The sequence below is a fragment of the Notothenia rossii genome (genome assembly GCF_949606895.1).
Source record: "Notothenia rossii genome assembly, chromosome: 7".
NCBI lineage: Eukaryota > Metazoa > Chordata > Actinopteri > Perciformes > Nototheniidae > Notothenia > Notothenia rossii.
In genome coordinates this window covers 27,888,694-27,898,710 of record NC_136905.1, presented here as the reverse complement: position 1 = coordinate 27,898,710, position 10,017 = coordinate 27,888,694, and the positions used below count along the sequence as shown (strand labels likewise).

The window sequence follows — 10,017 nt, the reverse complement described above, 5'->3', positions numbered from 1 at the left end:
AGTTCATAATCATCTGAGGGCTGAGGAAGTGAATCCTCAGTGAAAGGGGCTTCAGGATATGCTGTATCAAAATCTTCAGGGGTTTCAGTAGGAGAAGCCTCTGTAGGTGGCTTTATTCACTGCCTTTTTGCTAGCAGGGCCTCATGCTGAGAAACAGCATCTCTCCTTTGGTATCGCTTTAGCCTCTTTGAGCCTTCTGACGATGGCCGTCGTGGGAATATGGATGGGACATAATCCCGATGCTCGCCGTCATTCACATGATATCCTTAAACAATGAAGGTAGGTGTTAGCCAAATACAGAGTACAGAAGTTGACAGTTTTTTGGTTAAGTTCACTGCACCTATAAAATATGTAGATCATAAAATAATTACCATAATGACTGTTGTGATAATAACCCGCCCCCCCCATTTCGCTCAATATTCACCAATTTTAACTTTTAAATGAATTGATAAGTTTGCTTCAGTCTGAGCCAAATGAGCTGTACTCTAATTTCACCCTGTGTGTACAGGCAGCAGGCTGATTTCTTTGGTTTGTCCGTTTTTTATATTTCAATGCAGCATCTACTTCCACTTCTTAAACTTTTAACATTACATCTATTTACTTCAACGATTGATATTAGCCTCGTTAGCATCATCATTTACCTGTGATGAAGTGTTTACCACAGACGTACACGTATTGACTGGCCGGGTCCCATTGATTGTGATTTTCGTCCTCTCTGTGAATAGCCTGAAGCCACAGAGCTCTTCTTTTACCGTCCCTTTTTCTTAGAGGAAGTACAGAAAAACTTAATTCCGTTTTTTTTTTTTATGTTGGAGGTGCAATACACGACACAGCAGCTTTTTGGCATCATAAAACAATTATTTTCCGCCTCGCTAGTGAGACTAACAGCTGGCGGAATGACAGCCCCGCCTGCTGCTTTTAATTTAACCAGCTTTTAATTTAACCAGCACGATCGTCGCTTTCCAATGATTTCATGTAATAGTTTGCCTGTCCGGCCATTCTAATCGGGCTCTTTGAAGATCCAAAAATCTCCGGTTTTCTTAAATTTATGATCGGATTGGCAAAAACTTCAGAATTTGTATTGACCGCTGTTCAACTGACAGCGTTGTTTTCCCCCAAAAGTGGGCGGAAACGTTATTTTTGCCCGGAAGTGATAAATTTGTTAATCTCATCTATGGGCTTTGTAGATACAGGTCCCGGGGTGAATCGTGGTGCAGGGGCCCTTCTCTTTTTGACCACAGGGTGATGCACGAAGATGGTGGGTATAGCCTCTGCTCTCAGCCTAGTCTTGCCCTTTTTTGTATTGACAAACTGGTCTGCATCAAAATGTGCCTGCAGAGTGACTTGAGGTTACTTCACACACAGAACAACTCAGTTTTGTCTGCCCACATACATATTCCATAGTGGTTGAATACACAGTATTAGGAAACACTTTATACTTACTGGACATGTTATACTCATTACATACTGTATATAAAATATGACCAAGAATGTGAGACAACTTTATAGAAATTCATATCACATCTGTTACTGATGCCATTTGTCATACTTTGTTAAACTCACAAATAATACAATTCCATAACTTCAGTTGGGAACAAAGACCACACCTTATCTCCCCAAAGCAAATTCCCATCCAATAGGTGTGCTATATAGGTGTGGATAACCCTTTCTCCTGTCTGTTACTCCCTCTTTCAGCACAAGAACCAGAGGGGGATTCAATGGAGCCTGAATACCTGCACTGAGACCCTCACCCTGCACCCTGAGTCTCAACTCTCAGTGTTTTTCAAGCCTTTCCCTGTTTTTTTGTATTAAACAAAACATTAAGCTTTCCCAATGGTGTGGTTTTCGTTTTGTGAAAAAGTGCAAATGCAGTGTTTGCATACAATTACCTCACATATTTGTTTGCTGTTGGTCGTGAAATTGCTCCTGCTGACTTGAGCCAGCCATTTTTTCCTCCGCTCTTTGTCAGTGGGGAAGCCGTACATTCGTACTCCTTTCTCGGAGTGATTTGAGCATCCCCAGGCAGCACAGCAAACCATGGTGGCGACTAGGAGGCAGCACAGAAAAACCAGGACAACACGGAGGAAAAGGCACAGACAAACTGCATGATATGCTATTCAATGTTTATTGAATTCCATGTATTTGCAATGGATGTTCCTAAAACAACACATTTAACATCATCATCATCATCATGCTGCTGCTGCTGCTGCTAGTCCTTTGATAGTCACCTGTCGGTCTCCTGTCCTTTCTGAAAGCCATAAAGGTGACATTAGTCATTTAGATAACTTGTGTCCTCAATTACCATGGGATTACTGAAACTACCATGAATTTAAGAAAATGGTAAAAATTAATCTAATCTGAATTTTGAAGCATTCCTTTAGATCCCCTCCCTCTAAATATATCGATAAACATTAGAAAGTGATGCTCCTGATTACCATACAAGTTTAAGAAGATAATATTGGTTTTAAAGAATTCAAAGCTATAAATAAACAGCAACAGGCTCTTTAACCAAGGCACTGTTAGCCTAACATGTAAACTAGTTGTTCACACTAATCCTAATATTATCACTTAATATTAACAAATTCTATTTTATTTTTTAAAACATATTTATGTAAATACATACACATATCGATTTGTTGTATAAATATTGCAAATCAAAACATTTATTCACTCATAATTGACCTTTCGCAAGGCCACGCCCCCCCTTGGTTACTGTTGCTAGTCCGACAAGCTGAGAGCCAGATGCGTTAAACAAAGCCATAATGGAGGGTCTCCGTAACGTCGGAGTCGCCTTAACAGACTCATTTTGGAGCAATAACGCAGCAATATCCTCCAGGTCCCGACAAAATGGGCTACAATACGCTATGGAGGGTTATATCCACAGTACAAACATTAGAAAAGAGGGAGGCACAACATCAATAGAGGCACTTGCATACAGGTCGCAGTGCAAGAGCGAAAAACCACTGAGCCGTATGTCAAATTCGACGGAATTATTATTATTATTTTGGAATAAAACAATACAATCACAAGAGGCATTACATGTTGTAGTTTGTCTAAAGTTAACTACCGTTTCCTTGGTGGCTTTCTGCATCCACCTTGTTGTTCCTTTGTGGGGGTCGGGGTGCCAACTTGTGCAGCAGGATTAGGGAAGTCGGCAGTAGGCTTTCCATTAACAAAATGCTACAAAGATTAAAGCAAAATATAAATGAATGATTGCCTGTTGGCTTAATTTTTTGTACTTTGACCACAGACTAATAACGGAGCTCAGCTGTTCAGACATTATTATGCATCAAGTGATATACATGGTCAAAACGACCTATAAGCACACAGCTTACAGCTGTAGTCGTGTGACTTTAGCTAACGTTAGTTAGTGAAATTAGTTAATTAAATTAGTTAGTTAATTTGTGAATGTAATCTTTGCTAGCTAGCTAGCTACGTTAGCACGTATTTACCTTCGAGCAAACTTATTTGTGTTTGTTGATATTCGCCATATTCAGCTGGGCATGGGGCCTGCCGCATTTCTTTATCCACTGGCGGCATCTCTCCTCTCGGGTTTTGGGTTTAGGAAACGGGTAAAATATCACCCCCCCCTCTAAGCTTATGGGATATCTGCTATCCGATTTGCAAAGACCATAAGCACAACGCTTCACCATTTTCGCAATGAATTTGAACGCTAAGCTTGTCGGACTTCCACAGGGAGCCGCGCACGTGATCGAATATGATTGGACAACGGGCATTTAGGGGCGTGGCTTTGCGAAAGGTCAATTACCAAAAATCGTAGTTCTATCTCCTGTTATCAATGCATTCACATTGCCCGCCATGAACTTCCGGGGAACGATCCTCGTCTACATGAACCACTTGACGATAACCGTTTTAATTTTAAAAAACGCTCTAATCGCTCAAGTTTCACCGCGGCTTGCAGTTTGTTTTATCGTGTCATTCAAAACAGACATACCGTTGATGCACCGCTGGCTCGGGAGCTACAACTACAACAAAATTAACATATTTTACCGTGATTAAATTGCAATACACGTTTCTAAATGATGCCGACGTAACAACATACTGATACCGGTTAGTAAAAACCATGAATTAATGCTTGACGAGTCTGCAGACAAGACGGCAGGCGAAAAACCTTTTTTAATGCTTGTTTTCTGAATGGAGATTGGGTCGACCAGGCTAAGCTAACGTTGTATATGCTCACTCCACACTCATAACAACAGCCTACAGACATAAATAAACCAGCGACTGTATTCGCCATGACACAGACAGTCTGTGGTTTGTACTTGTTTAACTTCTGTACAGTTTCTGAACAGATATGAGGAGCTGTGATCTCTGTGTGCTAACTGCTAACAGCTAATGGCTGATGTTTTCTGGTTGAACGTCAGTGAGGGCAGGCTGAGATCCTCACCTCTGATTGGCTCCCGCGAGAACGCGTCACATGAATTTGACGCTCGAGTTGAAAAAATTGAACTCTCGCGTTTGACGCGGCCCCCTTCAATTGCCTCAATCGCGTGATTCGCGCCGCGTCGACCGCTTCATGTGCGCCGTCGGAGCGAATTCGCGTCTGATCGTGTCTCTGCATTGACTTTACATGTAATCGCGCCGCCCCCAAACGTCACATCGCGTCCGATGTGAACGCAGCATAACGTCGGGCAGGGCTTAGCTACGTCCGACTTAGTGATTCGAATTTACACCGAGTGCACCAAGCCTGATTAGTCTAGGTCGTAGCTGCCCCCGGTCTTAAGATGCGCGTCCACGTGAATGAACGCGAAACAGTAATTGTTGCCAAGCAACACACATCTACATAATTTAACACTCGAACTCCTCCATTCAGAGCAAACTAAGATTTGGATAACGAAGTCATGGATAACAGAAACCAAAAGAAGAGAAAAATGACGCCCACACCCCGAAAAAGAAAGAGGGATTTTACAGAGCTACAGCGTGAACTGGTGGAGAAAGAGATCGTTCGTGTGGAGGTGGAGAGCGCAAAACTGCAGTGGAACATGACAAAATTGAGCTGGAGCAGGACAAATTAAGACTCAAAATTATAATTCTTAAGAATCAGCAAAGAATCACTGAAGAAGACAATTTGTCATTCACCATTCTCTAATCATATTTGTTATCTAATGTTCTTCTTGTGTGTGTTTTTTGAATAAAATAGGCTATAAAACGGCCTAATGAAAATATGTGGTCACAATGGGAGCTTATTGAAATGCAATTGCAAAAAAACAGCGTTCATATTACAAATATACAGGGCTATATGTTGTTTATTATGTGATTGTGGTTAACTCGTCCACTGATATCTTCACGGATGCCAGGAGGATTTTGCTGCTTCTCCTTGTGTCAAGTAAATATAATTCCTAAGGCGGCACTGGAGAGCCAAGGAAACGTGTCTAATAGCCCGATATGCAGTTGTGCGATGAACATTAATCATGTCTCCCACAGTATTAAAGTAAAATCTGTTATTAAATGATGTTGTTTATCTGTTGTTAAATAACTACATCAAGTTTTTCAGAACAACAAAAACTGCAGAAAACGTTAGCTGCTAACTGTTGTTAGCTAAGACAGCTAGCTCGTAACAATAGCCTCCTAGCAAACTTAAGGTTACGTTAACATTAACTTAACGTTGTAAGAAAGCAAAACGAACCTTCGAGAAATATTTTACTCTCAGACTGGGTGTAATTGTGTAGCGTTGCTTACCTCCAGAAGGACTTTTAGCTGTTTCCCAGAAGAGACTAGAGAGAGCTGTCAGAGCGGTTGCTCTCAGAAGAGCAGCATTGGGCGGACCAGAGAAGAACCAGTTAGTGTCAATGTTGTGGTGCTGTTGCTTTGGTCTGGGTCTCTGGATCTGTGAGCTAACCACGCCCCGTTCATTTGCATATAAGGAATGGAAATGTCTCATCATGAAATGTCTCATCATGAAATACAAGTCACCTGAAATAAATAAATGCGTCATTATGAAATACAAGTCATCTGAAATAAATAAATATGTCATTATGAAATACGATTCTCTTGAAATAAATAAATGTGTCATTATGAAATACAAGTCTCTTGAAATAAATAAATGTGTCATTATGAAATAAAAGTCTCTTGAAATAAATGTCTCATTATGAAATAAAAGTCCCATGAAATAAATAAATGTGTATTTAAATGTACATGTATACATATTTATTGCCTCATTTATTTATTTCATAATTTATTTCATAGGCATATTTATATATATATATGTATTTATTTAATTATTTATTTATTTATTTAATTTTGGCTTAAATGGCATTCCATAGGGTAGAGCGCAGCGTATGTGTCTGATCCGTTCTGTTGTTGAGGGGAGATCTCCTCGATTAAATCAAAAAGGGCTTGTCTGCCGGAATGAAACCTCTCTATCAGCTCACTGAATAGATGTCCAGTGGGTTTGTTCGATCACAGACGACTCTCTCGTCTTAATGCCCTTTCGTTGTTACAACATGTAAACAAGACGCACTGCCATAGTTAGTTTCCTTCTTGCCTGTTTTACGTTACTATGGATACTAGTCTCTCTTTCCGATTTACGCGTGCTCCATACTAGGCGTAAAAGTTGCATACGCGGCTTAAGTGTAGTGGTGCACGAGTCATAACTTTAGTTTGGTCTTAACCTTCGGTTCTACGTCAGACGTAGAGTTACGCCCAGTTTACGCCCAGCTGGTGCACTCCACTGTCGTAACTCTTCTATCTATATGGCGCTGCATTACGGTAGAGTCCTGGGGCCTCATTTATAAAGGGATATACGCTCAAAAAATGGCGTACGGCAGTTTCTACGCAATGTTTGCGATTTATAAAATACTAACTTGACGGGAAAACGTGCGGTCCTCCACGAAAACTCTAACCCATGCGTACGCACTAAGCACAAAAACGGGAGAGACGAGAAACTGCGACACCGTTGGCAGAAGGAAGAATGGAGAGAAATATGTGGAAATAATACCATAAATAAAATGTTACCTCTCATTTATCATATATGAAGAATTCATTTTCAAACATTGATTAAAGCCAATCTTAAAATGATTTAACAAACGCCTGTTTGAGACTCCTCAGTTCACACAAAAACATAACTTGGAGAAATAAATAAATACGGATATGTTATTTAAAACCACCTCGAATATGTGGTGTTAATGTTATGAAATGTTTTCTCATAAATGATGCGGTAAGCAGGAGGACAGAATTACGTCTAAACTGACGCCGTTTTGCATTTCTATAGGTTGTAGATACGAGCATGGTTTTATATATGTTTAATACATGTTTGATCATGTTTTATGCCGTTTGCCAAGACTTGATAAGTCGCTCGTAAAACACAGGAGGTATGGAAACTAAGAGCACCATATGTAGTAAATTGTACAGCGAATATAACAAAACACATTGTATTTCCTTTAACTGGTGGATATAGAGTTGCTGCGGAGGGCCGGGTTGAGATGCACAGGCTGCAGTGGAGACGCTGCGCACAGCTGATCGACAGCTGGGACACAAACCACCAAATACAAAAACATAATTCGGATCCAGTAGTCATGACTCCACTCCGGAGGGATTCCCCGATCATTTCTTACAGTTTCTCATCAAGGGGGGGGGGTGTCTCCTGTCCCCGGTACAAACACGCTGCCTGAGGAAGGCTATGTGTATTTTTGTTGTCATTAACCTTTTACGGACCACTTATTTATTTATTTTGGTGACGATCCGACCTCCATGCTGCTACTCTGGTTCAAACTGCATCCACCAAACAATATGATTTATCTCGACCTCCCCAAAATAAACAAAATCTGACACGGTGTGAGATGTTTTTTTTTAGCTGTTCTGTCGTCATTTCCTGCGATCTGCATGCAGTCAGTCAACAAATAAATGAATGAAAGGGCGTTTATTTGACTATTTATAGGCAAATATGGGCGTTATGTGAAGCCCGCAAAAGCTGCACCGCATTTCGAGTCGGTTGTGATTTATAAAGGGAAACCGGCGTAGGAAGTCCCATACGCACTTTCTTCGCCGGTACGCAATGTTTGGTGAATCGGAAAGTGGCGGAAAATGTATGGACCTATTTTTCGGATTTCTACTACGTAAGCAACCTTCCCACGTCAATCCTACGCACGGCGTTATACATGAGGCCCCTGGAAACACTGCATTCAAAAATAAAAGCACTTACTCGGTCAATAAATACACCAAAATAACATACCAAACATATTAAATTAAGAAATATGTACTATATAATGTGATCAATAATTATTTAAAACAAACTACGTATATAACTACCACATTATAAATGAGTGAATGTAAAACTTAAGGAGTTTCAAAATAAAATACCTTTGAAGTCTCATATGAGCTACTATCCCTCTGTTTTTAGATAAGAATAACACAAAACCTCTCCAGTATCAAAGACTCATTTCACTCCAGGGTGATAGCAGGACACCCCATCTAGTCACTCAGAAAAAATCAGGACATTCTGATGTACAGTTTCAAAATAAAATACCTTTGAAGTGTCATATGAGCTATCATCCCTCTGTGTTTAGATGAGAATAAAACAAAAACTGTCCAGTATCAAAGACTCATCTCACTCCAGGGTGATAGCAGGACACCCCTAGTCCAGGGGTTCCCAAACTTTTTCAGCATGAGACCCACAACAGAAATGTTGTGGTCCCAAGGGACCCAAGCTAAAAAAATGTCAAGATTTTCCATAATATCTACATTTATAAACAAAGAATGCAACACACCATGAATTTTAAATGTAAATGAAAATGTTTATTTAATTATAAAAGTGCTTCGCAGCAATTAGGTTTCTCACCATAAAAACCTTCCCTTTGAGCTTGCCCAGAAAAAATAAGGATCAAAGCAAAAAGACGAAACATGGGAAGTGCATTCAAGTATACAGTAAAAATCTAATTTAAATGATACAATTAACAAAAGTGCAATATTAAGTTTGTCACTAGCTCAAAAACTATGTACACACCATTTTAAAGTATTTTAAATGAACAAAGAACAAACATGTTGTAAACAGAAAGGGACTAAACACTAACTATAGGAGTGCAGTATACAGTACATCACAGGTGAAACCACATTTAAATTATCAGAAGTGCAACATTAAGTTTGTCACTTGATCAACAACTATGTACAGACCCTTTTAAATGAACAGAGCTGTTGTAAAACACTCTGAGACAAAGAAACTCCAACACTTGGCAACTGATTAACTTTACTGACTTATTTACAATATGTTCTCATCTGACATGCTAGAAGGGGTATTATATCATATATTGATACATGATATATAATATAATAACAATTACATCTAATGAGAAGTATGTGGCTGGTTGAAGTTTTCAACCAGCAGATCTATTCTGGGCTGGGTTTTTGATAGTGCCAATCTGAGGTCATGCTCAGGATTTAGCCTGTTTCTGTATTTGTTTTTCAGGTATGCTAAAGTAGAAAACCCAGATTCACACAAGTATGTGGTGCCAAACTCTATCAATACTTCTACAGCTATCTTAGCCAAGCAGGAGAACTCAGCCTGCTGGAAATGAGCAACCCAAAACTGTGCCAAAGTGGTTGTTTCAAACAGCATCTTACTGCCCCTGTTGACCTGCAGTGTGACCAGTGCCTCTAACTCTGCCTGACTGAGACCCAGGTCTTGTGATGGCACAGCTTGGAAGGGAAACTTCACCCACTGAAGGTTTTGAGCTCTCTGTGCGTCAGGGAAGTACAGCTTGAAGTTCTCCTGTAGTTGAGACAAGTGCTCGACTATATTCAGAGAGACACACATCTTTAAGACAAGGCTTGATCAGCTGCTCCCCGATGGAATGGGGCTTCTTTGCTTTGGCAATGTGGAGGCTGACTTGATAGGATGCCCTCAGTGCCCCTCTGTTCCCTTTGAATGCCTGAAAATAACAGAGAAAATATCATCATTAACATTGCTGGGTTATTGGGTGATTTTTAACACCAGCCGGCGTACGCTGTATACCTAATGTGGACCTGGCAACCGCATTTATAGCGCATTACAGTACATGTTAC

The 10,017-nt window shown here is 40.2% G+C and overlaps 1 long non-coding RNA gene across 1 annotated transcript; it reads left to right on the top strand.

The window, feature by feature from the left end:
- Window positions 1-1,175: 1,175 nt before the first annotated feature.
- LOC307013777 lies at window positions 1,176-1,829 on the top strand. Its single transcript, XR_013801059.1, has 2 exons — window positions 1,176-1,258; window positions 1,696-1,829. It is a non-coding gene; the product is annotated as an uncharacterized lncRNA (long non-coding RNA).
- The last annotated feature ends 8,188 nt before the right edge of the window (window positions 1,830-10,017 follow it).